Source organism: Rhinolophus hipposideros, assembly GCF_964194185.1.
Source record: "Rhinolophus hipposideros genome assembly, chromosome: 21".
Lineage (NCBI taxonomy): Eukaryota > Metazoa > Chordata > Mammalia > Chiroptera > Rhinolophidae > Rhinolophus > Rhinolophus hipposideros.
The window spans coordinates 27,253,461-27,269,679 of record NC_138067.1 but is presented as its reverse complement, the minus strand read 5'-3'; the positions used below and the strand labels follow the sequence as shown (position 1 = coordinate 27,269,679).

Below are 16,219 nucleotides of genomic sequence, written 5' to 3'. Positions count from 1 at the left end.
GGCTCACCAGGTATTTGTTGGATGAGAAGAACAATCACGTGGAAAAGCACTGTCGTTGGCAACTGACCTCTCTCTTTATGCACCTTTACTCCAATCCCAAGCCACCCACACACCCCAGAGTTACAGTCCAAGTATTGTTCAACCCTGGAGGGGTCTCTTTGGAGAAGTGTTGGGATGAGAGGGTAGGATTTGTTTCTAAGATTTATCATACACATGCATACACACACACTTACATATACACACACAGACACACACACACTTTTGGGGTACCTACCATGTACAAAATATTATACCTTCATTACAGATTATAGGCTGGAAGCCCACAGAAGGGACTCCCACTGTACTCATGCACTCAATAAGCATTTACTGAGCACCTACTATGTACCACACTTTGAGGAATACAGCCTGGGATGCGACAGTTCAAATCCCTCTTGTAGGTGACAAAATAGAAGCTCAGGATGGTCCAAGATCATGTCTCAGTGGGCAGAGCTGGGATTCAAACCCAGATTGTCTGACCCCAGGGCAAATGCTTTTGACCATATGCTGCCCACCTTCCCTGTAGCTCACATTGTGGTATCCTTACCCTACCTGGGCCGATTTGCAGGAGATGTGGAGACTCATCGGTTCCCTGGTTAAAGCTCTGAAGGTGCCTTCGGCTGGGACTCGGCAAACCTGATGGACATCGACTAACTGCTGGCCTTGGTGGAAGACGTCATCTGTCTGCAGAATATGGCAGGGCAGATGTCCTGGGAGGAAGCCAAAGAGAGAGAGGAACCTTTAACACTCACTCTTGGGTCTATAGAAGTAAAAGGTAAGTCCTGATGTTTCTGTGCTAAGAGGAGGCATATTAGAGCCAGGTGAAGACAGGACTGAGGGCCACGACTATTCATCAGGGGGTCAAGAAGCCCCACCACGGTCTCCCTTACCGGCCTCCACTCCAACCACTTGCCACTGCCTCCCTCTCTGCACACAGGCTCCCTGCTCCCCTCACGACGCCAAGCTGCCTTCCTAATACAGGCCTTTGCACCTGCTGGTCCTTTAATCTAGACCATTCTTTCTCCTCTCCTTGCTTACTCATTCCCCCACTCAGCACTTAGTCTTGGTTTAAGCATCCCCTCCTCAGGGGAGCGACCCAGCCTCCCACCACAACAGGGTCTCCAGCTACATGCCCCTTAGCCTGTAAGCTTCTCTGCTAAATCATGAATTGTGTGAAGAGTTGTTTAACGTCTGCACCGTCTTTCCTGGAACATGAGCAACTCTGTGAGGTGGGAGTCATCCGACTATCTCGTCTGCACTGTTTCCTCAGTGCCTGGTCCGAAAGGCTGGTCTCATACAACACATAGAAAACGTGCAACATGCATGGGATGACCCCAGCATAGGAGGTCATTACGGAATGCACAGAGTGAAAAGGCACGTTCTTATTCCATATATAGTAAAGAAGAGCATTGGCCAGTCTTGGCCATTCAGAAGAAGAACCTCTGGGTCCTGACTCTGCCATTGATAGGCTGTGTGACCTTGGACAAGTTACTTCAGTTCTCTGTTTCTTTTATCTGTAAAGTGCTGGGGGGTGCAAAGTTGAACCAGATCCATTTACTAATGTGTGGCGCAGAACACAAAATGATGGACAGGGCAGTCAAAAACAACAAAAAACACTGAATCGCAGAGTAAGAAAGTTACTCCTCCGTTCTCTTCCAATCCTCCTAATTAACTCAAGGAGAAAGTCTTAGTTTGGTACCACTGTGTCTTTAACACTTGTTAATCTCTGTTTGGCAGAGAGATAGCACGCCTCAAATTCAGAGCCTTTTGAAACAATATTCAGCTAGAATTTGGTAACATAGTTTCATTTTTATTAAGTTCTATGTATAGTACATTATTCTGGTTTGTCCCTTCCCGTCCATCTTCCACCCAGATCAATGGCCGCCAATATTTAGACAAGGATGTCCATTAGAACTTCCCGCAATTCTATAGCTACACTGTCCAATATGGCAGCCACTGGCCACATGTAGCTGTCGAGCATTTGAAATGTGAAACTAAATTTTTAATTTTAATTAATTTTAATTTAAACAGCCACATGTGGTGAATGGCTGCCATACTGGATGGTGTGGGTTAAGAATGCTGCCATTTTTAACATACAAGGTTGGTCAAGTCCAAACCTTATTTAGAATATAAAAGCGGAGTCTATAGAATGGGGAATTTGAATTCCTAACTCTTGGCCCCTCCTCTGATACAGTGAATTAAATTTTATGGTGTGAGACCAGGAATCTGCATTTTTAACCAGTCACTTTGGTGACTTTTTTGCACATTGAATGTTGAGTCACTGCCTTTAAGACAAGGTCCCAACTCCTGACTTTAGCACTCCAGGTCCTCCAGACCAGGCCCAGGCTGACCTCGTGGTCACCTCACCTTGACCACCACACTCCAGCCACCCTGGTAGACGTTTTGCTCTGAGGAGCCGTGCTTGGACTGCCCGTGAAGGTCATCCCCGAAGGGGCTCTGCTGATACTGCACTGCACACTTAGCCCTGAGTCTGGGGACGCTTGCTGCACAGCATGGACCCTAGGACATGGACTATGGAGTCAGCCAGACTCTGGGGCTCTCCCAGCAGCAGCAGCTGCTGTGCAACTTTGGACAAGTTGCTCGTCTTCTCTGAGACTTAGTTTCCTCCCTATAAAATGGAAATATTGATCCACTCAGCTCCTTGGCTTGTTGCGAGGACTCAATGAGATCATAAGACACATGAAGCACGTAGGCTGCAGCCCGATACAAAGCAGGTATTTAGTAAGTGGTGTTATGATTAGGAGTGACGGCATCTTTCAGAAACATTGCTAGAACTCTTGCAACAGGGAGGCTGTTGATGCTGGAACCTTTAGCTGCAGCTGCAATGAGGGAGGCCCAGGTTGGGAGGGTTTGGGAGGAGGCTTGAGTCAGAGGGAGGAGCAGTCTACGTTGCCCTAGGCCTTTACCAACCGCTGGTCTGAGATGAGCCTTCTCCACCCATGTATTATTTTCTCATTCACTTCTCACTGGTGACTGGATAAGGTTCATGGGTGGGGATGCTTCAGGGCCCTTATTGCCCCGGGAGAATATGCCCCTGGGTGCCAACCTCCCAGCTCAGGGTCAGGCGACCCAGGCCTGGTTCCGCTGTGAGGTCGTTTCCCTTAGAATGCACAGGGAATAGTGGAAATGGTCAAATTTGTGTTTTTCTTGCAATAAGTACATATTATCTTTATTTTAAAACAACAACAAGAAGTGAATGCTTTTTAAAAATTTTTAGGAAACTGAATTTGAACAAACCAACTGTAGGAAAACATTCCCAAGTAAATGTGGGGCGGGGGGGAATTGCCCACTGATTGGATATTTGATGCTATTAAGAGACTACTGTTAATCATTTCAAAGACTGATAATGACAGTCTGGTTTCATTTTTACAAAGAGATCTTATCTTCTATAGAAGCATATTACAATATTTAGTAACATGACATAAGGCTTGCAATTTGCTTCAAAATAATCCACATAGAGAGAGTGGGTGAGGTGCAGGTGAAACACGGATGGCCATGAGTTGATAATTTTGAGTAATGGGTATGTGCAAGTTCACCTCAACATTCTCTCCACGTTTGTAAGTTTAGAATTTTTCACAAGTAAAAAAACTTAAAAACAAAAGATTAAGACAGACCATCTTTGGCACCAGACGAACCTGGGTTCAAATTCAAATCTTGTGAACATTAAAATATTTGCAGATGAGATAACACTATGTCTTGGACTCAGTTATAAGTACTCCAGAAAAATAAAGTTGGGGGGCGGGGCAGAGTAAAACAAGATTGGGAAAAGTAACTGTTCTTTTCTCCTCTATGTATATATAAGGAAATTTTGAAAATGCCCTTGATAAAACACTAACAGGGGAACATTCAAATCCTAACTAAGCAAAGGGGCCTAGTACCTTCCTTACCCCATCTTTCTGAACCTCAGGTTTCTTGTGGCTTGGCACATAGTAAGTACCTGATGCAAGAAAGCTGGTACTAACACTGTTGTTTTTATTGTGGGCGGTCTGCTTTGTCAGCACCAGCTGATACACTTTCTCTCCCTCGTCCTCCAGGAAACATGCAGTGTCTGACACCTGGGCCCGAGTGACCCTTGGAAGGACAGTGTCTACAGGCAGTGTCTTTACCTTCAGCTGGAGCATGTGGAGCAAGAGCCGCAGCTCGTAGGGCCCAGAGAGTTCCCCCAGGGTCAGAGCTCTGCCTGCGCCCTCAGGTAGCTGCAGACACTGAAGTGCCGCCTCGGGGGACAATTGGGCACCCCAACTCCATCACAAACAAGGTAATCCACTCCCCTGGGTGCTGAGTGGGCACCTCCCTCCCTGGCCTGGGGCGTTTGAAGAGAACTCATCCCAGGCAATGCCGGAAGGATGTTCACCCAGACCTCCCCAGGCAGAAGTGATTCAGGATACCTGCACAAATTCTGGGAGCGGAGCTCTGAACAAGAAGGCACTTATAGCCCTTTGTATAGCATTTTGCAGCTTATAATCATTTTTAAATGGGATGTTTCCTAGTTGTGCACGCTTGGACAAGTCCTTCAACCTCTCTGAGCCACAGTTTCTTCATCTGTAAAATGGGAATGATAATGCCTATCTCCTGATTCAAACTTAAAACAAAATACATTTTTAAAGATAACTAGTGAAAGTTTGTGTTGGGGAGAAAAAATTTTACTCTACCCTTCAAGGTTTTTCTGGCTAGTCTAATTAAATTGACATGAGACAGATTAGCAGGGGGGAAACAAATTAAGTTTTTGATAACATGTATACCTCCTGTATACATTGGAGAAACCCAGAAAAACTGAGTAAATCACCAAAATGGTAGAAGTCAGCACCTTAAATACTACCTTCAGCTAAAGACAAAAGATGCTGGAGGTGGGAGTCAGCTATGGGAGGTCACCGGGAAAAGCACAGTTAACAAGAGTAAGGTTGTTATGCAGATTTAAGTCTAAGCCTTCTCCACTGATAAGTCTCTAGAGATTTAGATATTCTCTTCCTGGTACACTGAGGAAAACACCTTATAAGTGGAGATTTGCCTTATAAGTATAAATGTCCTTTTGCAAAGGGTAACTTCTACTTGGTTTGCTGTCTCTTAAAAATAACCACCCTAACATAATCAATATCCTCAAATGGCATATTTTGGGGTGGCAACCTCTGCTCCCCTTCATTTGAATACGAACAGGTTATATTAGATGACATTAAGGAATGGTTAATTTTGTTAGATGTGACAAGGGCACTGTAATTCAGTAAGAAAATGACAATTTTGAGAAATATTCTGGAGTAATTAGGGATGATTTTATATCTGGAATTTATTTTTAAATAGCCCAGCCAAAAAAAAAAAAGAGGGTGGGGATAGGTTAAACATGACAAGGAGGTGATGGTTATTGAAACTAATCGATAGGGGTTCCTTGTGTTTGCAGATTTGTGTATGATGAGGCATTTTCACAATAAAAACTTCTAAAAAATTATATAGTACCAGCCTTCTAGGTCTGCCATGAGGAATAATGGAGCAAACCTGTGCAAAGCAATTCACGTGGGGACTGGCTCCTAGTAAGAACTGAATAAATGTGACCTCAATAGAATATATAGATAGTTAACCTAAAAATAAACAGCAAAGTGAGAGGCAACAAGCCTTTATTTGAGATCCATAAGTAGCTATTCAGGAAGCACTGATTCAGGCAGAAATCCAAACAGCGTTCTGATTAGGAGGTAAAGACAAGGGGTATTTATGAGAAAGGGAAGAAGAAATAGAGGGAAGGAGTTCCTTCTATGGCTATTAATCAGCTAAGGAAGGCATTTCTATAGATGCAAATAAGCTAACATAGTAATGCTAATCCTAAAGAATGTCTTTAATTTTCATAATGTCTGCTTCCCTGTTAGCTTTACAACATTGTTTAGAAGATAGTGTTGCTTTAGGCCCAGACTAAAGGTTATTTTGGCCTTTTTTTAACATTCCAAAAGCTTAAGGAATAATACGTGCAGGGCAGTTCCTCTGGGATGACAACTCCTACTCCGTTTTGAACTGGCTCTGTTTACAATATTTTTTACAATAGGTATACTGCATAGAATATGGAATAGCCCTTTGAAGCAGGTACAAGATACAGAGGAGAAAACTAAGGGTCTGAGAGGTCAAGGAGCTTGGCCAAGGTTACACAGCTGACGGGGTGAAAGGGGCATTTTAACTTGAGCCAGGCAGATGTCACTCTGACGACATCCGCTTTGCACTGCAGCTCCCCGAGAGCAAGACCCCTGGCGGCCGGCCCTGGTGGTGCATGCTGGTGGGAGGGCTGCTGGTGGTAGCCTGCTTCACCGTGCTGTGCGGCCTGCACCGTGGGCGGGCCGGCTCTCTCAAGTGGCTCATCTCCGTGGCGCTCTCCTTCGTGGAGAGCGTGTTCGTCACCCAGCCCCTGAAGGTCAGGACCCCCGTGTGGCTGCCCTTCTACCCTCTGCCCGCACTTTGCCTCCTGCCAGCTGCCCTGTTCTTACTTGAGCTGCTCCATCATCAATTCATTCAACAAACCTACATGGAGCACCACCTCTGTGCAGGTCCCCAGGCAGGAACAAGAATGAAGATAATCTCCATGACAGCCCACACTCTTGGACACTCACTCTGGGCCAGGCTTGTGGTTTTCCAAGAAACTGGCATTTCATCATCAAAACCACCGTCAAGAAGGTCCTTGCCTCCATTTTATAGATGAGAAAACCTGAAATTAAGAAGTTAAGGTTATAAACATCCTGCACTAGGCCACACATGTAAATAGGAATAATACCATATTTCCTCAATTCTGAGATACTTTTGATTGTGAGATAGGCCAACAATTTACAGGAACTTGACCTTCAGATAAAATCCTCAAGTCACTAAATGTGTACATCAATTCCTATTTCTGAAAAGTAAAGTTACTGTCAGAGTGGAAGAAATACTGAGCCCTGGCCTGGAGCTCAGGGCCATAGCTTCCCTTGGAAAGAGTCAGATGGCAGGAATATTGGGGGGGAGGGGAGCTGCTGAAAGGAGGGGACATTTTCAGTGAATCCTTACTCAATTAGACTCACCAAATCCTCCACACCCATTCTACCCTTTGGTCCCCTGTCCTGCCCCAAGCAGTGTTTATCAGAAAACTTCAACAATTCCCTCCACCTCCCCCAACCTAGTCTGAGAATTTTAAGAACAGAGTCCTGGGCCCTTTTTGTTTCCAACCAAATCACAGAATCCTGCTATGCTTGTGCACTGCAGGTGCTTGGGGGATGAAGAAACTTTCCTTTACCCTCAAGGTTCATTTGGCTGGTTTAATAATTAAATCTACATGAGACAGATTAGCAAGAGAAAAATAACCAAATTTAATCCATACATATGCACGGGAACCCAACACACATGAGAGAGTCAGGGATCCTGCATACAGGAGAGGTTCAAAGACAGAAAGGGAAAAGGAGGCTTGTATGGCATTCTGAGCAAAACTTCACCTTCGGGTTTCAAGGGGGGAGGAAGGTCATGGCAGGACAGTAAGAAGAGCAGGTATGAAGTAGTTAAAAGCTTGCCCTGCCCTACAAATAGGTCATAAAAAGATATTTCTGGTAATAACTCCTATTATGGGCAAGGCCCCTAATTTAAATTCTTTAAGGGAGAGGTAAAAGTTTCTCCTGAGCTTGCAGAGTCTTGATTCCCTCAGCTCAAAATAATTCACATGCCGAAGTGGCATATTTTGGGGAGCCCTTACCATGCAGAGTTAGTGTAAGGGAACTAAGGGAATTGCTTAATACAGGAAGAAGGGGAGCGAGGAGGGAGGAGCAACTCACCATACTGCAGGGACAAAGGGGGAAGAGAAAGGACGAGCAGCAGGAGAGCAGTCGGTGGTAAGGCCCAGGGTATGACGGACGCAGGGTGAGCTCAAGGATTTGCCAGGCTCTGCCTGGTTGGTAGCAGGTGCACGCAAGCCCTGGCCCTCACCCTTCATAACCATTGCCCCTCTCTGCAAAGGCTGAGCTGGTTCCTACCTGACTTCCCCAGCTGGTGGCTCACATACCCAGGGCACAAATGTGGCCCTGATCCAGCCCTCTCTCAGACCAGGAGTTAATAGTTTCCCACTGGGCTTGGGGCTCAGGGCGGGTATTTTCCAGGTGCTGGGGTTTGCTACCTTCTTTGCACTGGTCTTGAAGAAAGTAGAAGATGAGGAGGAGCCTTTGGCACCTCTCCCGGGACATCTGTCCAGCACAGGTAATGGTGCACAGATAGAGGCAGGGGCGGGCCTGGGACCGAATGAGGCTGAGAAAGCCCGAGAAGCCCCGCCACTGGGGTGGGTGGTCCTGTCCTCAGCCTCAGAGCTTCACTCCCCGTCAGCCGTGATTGGTGAACACCCCCAAACCATCCAGAAACAAGTGACTCCTTCATGTCTCTTGCACAATCTTGTTCCTTCTCTACCTGAACCTTTCTCTCTGACAGCCATGCATGAGCCCCTCTCCAGAAGAGGGGCCTTGAGAGCCATGCTCTGCATTGGCCATCATTCTCTATGTAATCCCAACCAAGCAACTTTCTTCTCCAAGGCTCAGGTCCCTGGTCTTTAGAATGAAAACCGAAAAAGAACAAGCGTGCGGTAGGCTGCAAAGAATCACTAGAAGTTAGAGTTCTAGGACAAGGGCTTGCAAACAATAGCCAGGGGCCCAAATCTAGCCGACCACATGCTTCTGCAAACAGTTTTACCATGCTGAGCCCTGGTAGAGGAGCCCACTGACCAGCACCCCTCCCCCGAACCTGATTTCTCACTTCCCAACCAAAACTTCTGAGGGTGCTGACAATGAGAAAATTATAAAAACAAACACGCAAACAGAACAAAAGCAACCCTCTAATAGTCCATGCAGAGATCTTGACTTTCAGGGAAAACAAAACAGGAACTAACAAAAGCCCAGGTTTCTACATCATTACCCAGTGAGGTTACCCCAACATGGGCCTGTATTCTTCCACTCTGGATTAGGGTTTTGGCTTTAGAGATCCAAAAGGTCCATTAAAATCTTATTCCCAACACAAGCATAATGTTTCTCCAAGGAGAGGCCAGCCTCCTGACTAATTAAATATTCATTAAGTCATTCCTTTGATAATTATTCAGAGAGTACTTGCTCTGTGCCAGGCAGTGCTATGGCTTGAGAACATGATTTATATGCAATCCACTTGTAAACGTGTAATTCATTTTTGGTTCTCGCTGATTTTAGTAAATGTATAGAGTTGTGCAACCATCACCACAATTCAGATTCGGAATAGCTTCATCACCCCAGAAGCTTTCCTCTTGCTCATTGAAGTCAATCCCCGCTCCCACCCTAGCCCCAGGCAGTGCAGTACAGTCTGAATGGAACAGGGTGCTGACCTTGGAATGAACAGCCCATCTGGGGAGACACATTAAATAAGGAAATGCACAAGTAGACATATAAATGTGAACGGTGATGAGAATAGGGTGTGGGTGTGGGAGAGTAAGTGAGTGCAGGCCTCTCTGCTGAGGTGCTACCTAAACTGGCTCCTGGAGGATAGGGGAAGAGAGGGTTTGCACACTGGGCATGTGCAAAGGCCCTGAGGTGGGACACAGCTTTTCATTTGATAATTATTGACAGTATGGCCGAAGCACAGGAGCTTAAGGGAGAATGGTTCAAGATGAAGGCAAAGAGGTGGTGGGAAGCAGGTTGTGCAGGGCCTTGCAGGACCCGAGTCAATGCTAGGGTTTTGGAGTGTTTTAAATAGGAGAGAAGCATGGTCTGTTTGTGATTTTAGAAAAATTACTGCGGCTGCTCTTGGAAATCTGAGGTATTAGGTAAAAACTGGAAGTGGGGAGGCCAGGAGGAAGAATACTGCAATGGGTCTGACAAGAGATGACATGTGCTGGAAGTGGGATGGACAGAAGTACATGGATCCAAAGACTGGTGGGTCAGTACACCCCCACCAGAATGGGTAAAGTGAGAAGAGGGACCACACGCTGACAAGATGTAGAGAAACTGGAACATCGTATGTTGCTGGTGGGAAAACAGTCAGGCAGTTCCTTTCAAATCTAAAAATGAACTTACCATACACCCCAACAATTGCACTCTTGGACATTTATCCCAGAGAAATTAAGACTTATTTTGATGCAGGAACTTGTACACAAATGTTCATAGCAGCTTCATTTGAAAAAACCAAAAGATATTTGACCACTCCTAGAAATCCACCCAAGAGAAATGAAAATGTATGCCCCCCACACCCGCCTACGTGAATGTTCATAGCAGTATTATTCATAATAGCCCAAACCAGAAACAATCTAAATTCTCATTGATGGCTGAATGGATAAACAAAAGGGAGTATAGCCATACAATGGAACACTACTCAACACTAAAAAGGAACTGCTAATATACACAACAACACGGATGAAAACCAAAACATGCTAATTGAAAGAAGCCAGATACAAGAAACTCCTCCCTTTTTGTTTGTTTAAAGGAGGTGGGCCTTGACCGAGTGAGGGAACAGAGGCCTGGTTCCTCCAACGAGCAGAGCTCGTTATTGGATGGTTTTGGGTATCTTTTGTGGAGGAGAGGTAGAGATTTTTTGATACCAACCTCTATGCAAACCAGGTATGTTCTCAGGAAAGTTAAAGGGAGCCGACCGTTGTGAGTCGAGCCCTTTCCTTGCAAATGCTTTGCTTTGCACTCACCTCGGTGCCCATACCCCTCCCCAACTCGTGGGGGGAGTAGACATACCCTTAGTATTATGCCGTCCCCGTGGGGAGGAAGCCAAGATAGCCTTCTTCGAGGCCGTCCCCTGTTGCTAGCCGCTGATAATGGATTTGGATTGGTTTGGCCAAAACAGCATCGATTTGGTTTTTAATGAGGTCAGTAATGCGCCTAAAAGCCCATGGCCCGAAGGCTATTAAGAGAAGGATGCATAGGAGGGGGCCAAGGGTGGGGAGCAGGTAGGGGAGAAGTCCGTTGAGACCCGTCCAGAGCGGGTTTTCGAAGAGTTCTTTGCGTCTTTTTACTAGGTCCTCTTGTAGTTTTTTGATCTTGTCTCGGACGATCCCAGACTTGTTAGCATAGAAGCAGCAGCGTTCCTGTAAAGCTAAGCAGATACCTCCCTGTTCTGCAGTGAGAAGATCTAGGCCTCGACGGTTTTGTAAGACTACTTCAGCTAAAGAGTCAATCTGATCTTGGAGATCATTGATGGTCCCAGAAAGTGTTTGGACATCATCTATCAGCTGGCGTGATAGTTTATTGTAGGACTGGACTGCAACACCTACTCCCGCGGTACCCGAGGCTATTCCAGCAGTAATTCCTAGCCCTACGAGTAAGGGAATGGCTGTAATAGCACGCTTGTGGCGCCCGGTGGCAAATTCTAGGCTGGGGAGAGGGACAGGTGTGTCTCCTGGGATAATAGAGATATCAGGGAGGAGACTAGCTGAGACACAAAGTCCAGTCCAGTTGGTGGGTAACGTGGTGTAAGCGAGGCTGTTCCCACATATGAAAACTTGTCCAGGGCTAGAACACAAGGTTCCGTTAACTTGAATGATGTCAGAACAGTTAGTAAAAGTGACAAACCCTAGATCTACATCAAAAGTGTTGTTTTGAAATCGTCCCTGATAGCAGGGGGAGGTATTAAATCCTACAGGTTGAACTCTAAGAGGAAGGGAGAGACGGGAACAGTTAGAGATTTGTGTGTTTACTGTGATATTGGAGGGGATTGCAGTAGGTATGGGAGTTCCCATAGTCATGCAAAGCCAGCAGTCCTGGGCAAGAGAAGGGTTGGAATGATTTAAGGCCCAGAAGGTGGATTCGAGAATGTTGTTGGTTTGTGTGTCTAAATCCATATCCCGGGATTTTGGGAGAGCCAAGGGGTGGTAAGTTAAAGGGGGGAATAGGTGGTGGAGTATTTTTTGAATGTGCTCAGTGACAAGAGTCTCTTTTATTATGTCATTTGGCCCTCCGCCATCTGAAATGTGGACAGGCATTTTAGTTGGCCAACAGACTTTATTTCCAATTGTACCACTGCAGCCCGCCTGACTATATTTGTTATTGTCAGAGAGGGAGGTGGAGTCCCAATCGCCTCCGAATGTGGCGGACCTACGTCTCAATAACATGGCTGTGAGATAAGTTTGGTTGTCTGAGCCAGTACAAATTTGGGTGGTTGTGTAGCAGGAAGAATGCATTTGATCAAAATAGCTGCATTCGCTGGGGCAGGGCGGTGGTAGTCCTGCAATGGGGGGAATAATGCGGGGCTTATTGGTACAGGTCCATTGTGTTTCATCTATTCCTAGTCCGAATCCCCCCTTTATATTAGGATTATAGGCGAGGTAGGCTACTTTATTACCGCAATCAGTGGATGCTAAGTATGCTAAATCTACCTGTCCTTGTGGGGCTGGCTCCTCGGTGTGGGCACGGAGGTATCCACTGGGCACTGTGCCTCCCGGGCAGTCACATGGGTTGCCATAGAGCTGTCTGTATAGCTGCTCGCGGCTTACGGGGGGCCCAAACCCTCCGTAAACGGGGATGATGAGGAATGTGAAGAGTGTCAAAGTGAAGGACTCCATGAAGAACTTTATGTCCTGTGAAAAGAGAGAGAGATTTTCTCAGGGAAGATATCCCTGGAGTCTTTATGTGTTATTTGGATTTGGGGTGTTGACAGGCTTAACGAGACGCTCTGGCAGCCATCGCGCGCCGCCTTCCTGAGAATCATAAATGCAGGCTGACCCACGTCCCCAAATGAGGACTGGATCGGGGCCGTTCCATTTGGAGGTTAATGGATCTTTCCACATAACTGTAGCATATTGATTTTTTGTTTCTTGGTGCCAGAAGCGATCGGCAGCCGATTTTCCCTGAGCGTCAAGTTGTAGGAAATTAAGGGTAAACAATGCATGGCTGAGAACATTACGAGGAGATCCTTTGGTCGGATAGGCAGTGGTGGTTTTTAACTTGTTGATGGTGTTTTTGAGTGTCTGGTGGGCTCGCTCTACAATGCCCTGGCCTTGGGGATTGTAAGGGATGCCAGTGACGTGTTTGATTTGGAATTGAGCACAAAAGGCTTGAAATGCCTGGGAGGTATACCCTGGTCCATTGTCTGTTTTTATAGTTTGAGGTTTTCCTAGTGTGGTAAGGCATTGGAGGGTATGGGCTATGATGTTTTTTGTAGCCTCGCCCCCATGAAGGGTGGCAACCATGAAGCCGCTGAAGGTATCTATAGTTACGTGTACATACTTTAAATGGCCGAATTCAGGAATATGTGTAATGTCCATCTGCCAGATTTGTCCAGGGAGTAAGCCCCTTGGGTTAACTCCTAGGTGAGGAAGAGGCAGAAAGGTTATGCACCCTGAGCAACTTTTAACAATGTGTCTAGCCTGATCTCGGGTAATTTTGAATAACAAGCGAAGTGTGTGGGCATTGACATGATGTAAGTTGTGGAATTGGGTGGCTCGCGTTATAGGATCTAAGGTTAAGGGACATACTAAGCGGGTATGATTGTCTGCTATAGCATTGCCCTGTGAAAGGGGTCCAGGGAGGTCAGTATGAGCCCGAAGATGACTAAGGAAAAATGGGGTCTGTCTTTGTAGTATGAGATGTTGTAGTTGTTGAAAAAGTTTGGCAGCGCTGGTAGAGGGCTTGATATATGGCACTGTTTCTAGTTGGGGCACAGACAGGGCGATATAGGCACTATCAGTGTACAAGTTAAAGGGTGACTCCTGTAGTTTTTTAAACACCTTTATAACGGCATAAAGTTCAACAAGTTGGGCAGACTGAAATGGAGACTGCACCTGAAATCTTTGTGAGTTAATGACATATGCTGCTACGCCAGAAGAAGACCCATCCGTGAAAACCAAGGCGGCATTTTGTAATGGTTTAGTGGCTGTTATCTTTGGAAAAACAAAGGGATGTAGTCTGGAGAACTGTAGGAGTTTATTAGGGGGATAATGATTATCTATCTTGCCCTGAAATGATGTAAGGGAAATGATCCAGTCATCGTTATTTTGGGTTAGCCAATTAAGCTGTTCTTTAGTGTAGGGGAGAATGAGCTGATCAGGGTCCCTGCCAAAGTGTTGTCGGCTTTTTTCTCTTCCTATCTTAATAAGTTTGACTACCAGGGATGGGTATGTGACTAGGACCTTAGACGGGGAGGAGGGTAAATGAACCCAGAAGAGGGGATTATCTTGCCATAAGACCCCAGTAGGTGTATGAGGGGTTGCACAAATAATGAGGGAGAAGGGCTGTTTGTATGATAGAAAGGTGACTTGTTGTTGTTGAATTGCCTTTTCTAGTAATTGAAGAGAGCCCTTTGCCTCAGGCGACAGCTCTCGAGGGGAGAGAGGGTCTGAGTCTCCCTGAAGAATATCAAAGAGGGGCTTGAGGTCTCCTGTAGTGAGCCTTAAGTATGGTCGAAGCCAGTTAATATCTCCCAAAAATTTTTGAAAGTCATGTAAAGTGTATAAATGACTAGTTTTAAGTTGGACTTTTTGGGTGGTTATGGACTGATTATGTAGCTCAAATCCCAGATAGTAGTAGGGGTCTTTGAGCTGGATCTTATTGGGGGCAAGTTGGAGTCCATAAGTGGTAAGATTGTGAGTTAAGTGTTGGCAGCATTGGAGTACCTCTGTGGTGGTCTTTCCTGCTAGAAGGATATCGTCCATATAATGAATAATATAAATAGTGGGCCATTGTGTTCTAACAGGATCCACAGCTTGTGCCACAAATTTTTGGCATAGGGTGGGACTATTGGCCATGCCTTGTGGGAGGACTTTCCACTGAAAGCGCTGCATAGGACCCTTGAAGTTGGTTACAGGCAGGCTAAATGCGAAACGCTCTCTGTCCAGGGGGTGTAAAGGAATGGTAAAGAAACAATCTTTAAGGTCTATAATAATCTTGTGATAGTTAGCTGGGATAGCTGTCGGGGAAGGGAGGCCTGGTTGGAGGGCTCCCATGGAGAACATGGTTTTATTAATTTCTCTGAGATCCTGAAGGAGGCGCCAAGACCCAGACTTCTTTTTAATAACAAAAATGGGTGTATTCCATGGCGAAGTAGTTGGTTCTATATGTCCTGCCGCTAATTGTTCCTGCACTAACCGAGAAGCTGCGGACAACTTTTCCTCAGGTAGTGGCCATTGGTCCACCCAAACGGGGGAATTATCTTTCCATTTTATCTTCTCCGCATGGGGTGCAGGAGGATCAATGGCCGCTAGGAAAAATCCTGACTGCCTAATCCTTGTCGGTTAGGGTTGGGCTTTATAGAGAGGGGATTTTTTATCCCTTGACCAGCTTTTCCCAGTCCCTGTCCAGGGAGATAGCCTTGGTTAAGCATCTGTTGAGTAACTATTTCGTTGGGGCTGCACATGATAAGTTTGAGTTGTGATAGGATATCACGGCCCCACAGATTAATGGGAATTCCAGAAATAATATATGGCTGGACCTTACCAGTATTGCCCTCTTCGTCTTCCCATGAGAGTATTTTAGAGCTTTGTCTGGGATTGGCTGATTGTCCTATGCCCTGTAGATGGGTATATGAGGCTTTAGAGGGCCATGTTGAAGGCCAGTATCTATCTGAGATGACTGTTGCGTCCGCTCCCGTGTCTATTAAACCTTGAAATTTTTTTCCATCTAAGTACAGGGTTAAAAGTGGCCTCTCTAAAGTGACCTGTTGTATCCAATAGGCATCTGAGGAGCCGAAGGCGGACTCCCGTCTCTTTGGTGTCAGATATTGTTTATTAGAGGTGTCTAATGGGAGAAGCACAAGCTGTGCTATCCTTTGGCCTTTTACTATGGATACAGGGCCCAGAGGGGCCGAGGCTAAGAGTTGTATGAGTCCTGTATAATCATTATCTATGACTCCTGGGATTATATTCAGGCCGGCGAGGGAAGAGCTGCCCCGTCCCAATATAAGTCCAAATGTTCCCGGGGGCATAGGTCCCGTCGTGGTGGTGGGAACGAGTTGGACCCCTTGGTCTGGGGTTAGTATTGAGTCGGCGGCGGCACAGAGGTCCAGTCCTGCGCTTCCGGGGGTAGCCCGGTGGAGGGAACCGACACTTGAGCTGGGAGGATCTGAGGACTTGGTTGTTGGGGAACAAACCTGACAGCCCCTAGGTTGTGTCCCGATGGAGGGGCCAGGGGCTGGCCCCGACTGGGGTTTCCCGGTTTCCTGGAAAGGGGGATACCTTCAATATCTGTTTTAGAATAACAATCAGAGGCCCAATGTTTGCCCCGTCGACATC

General features: G+C 46.2%; 1 pseudogene across 1 annotated transcript in view; it reads left to right on the top strand.

The window, feature by feature from the left end:
* Window positions 1-16,219, top strand: part of LOC308489842 (polycystin-1-like protein 2) — a 74,879-nt pseudogene that overhangs the window by 37,372 nt on the left and 21,288 nt on the right. The window contains exons 15-19 of the transcript in view: window positions 563-811; window positions 3,965-3,986; window positions 4,124-4,315; window positions 6,226-6,442; window positions 8,142-8,238. The product of the transcript in view is annotated as a polycystin-1-like protein 2 (transcript). The remainder of the gene's footprint in view (window positions 1-562; window positions 812-3,964; window positions 3,987-4,123; window positions 4,316-6,225; window positions 6,443-8,141; window positions 8,239-16,219) is intronic.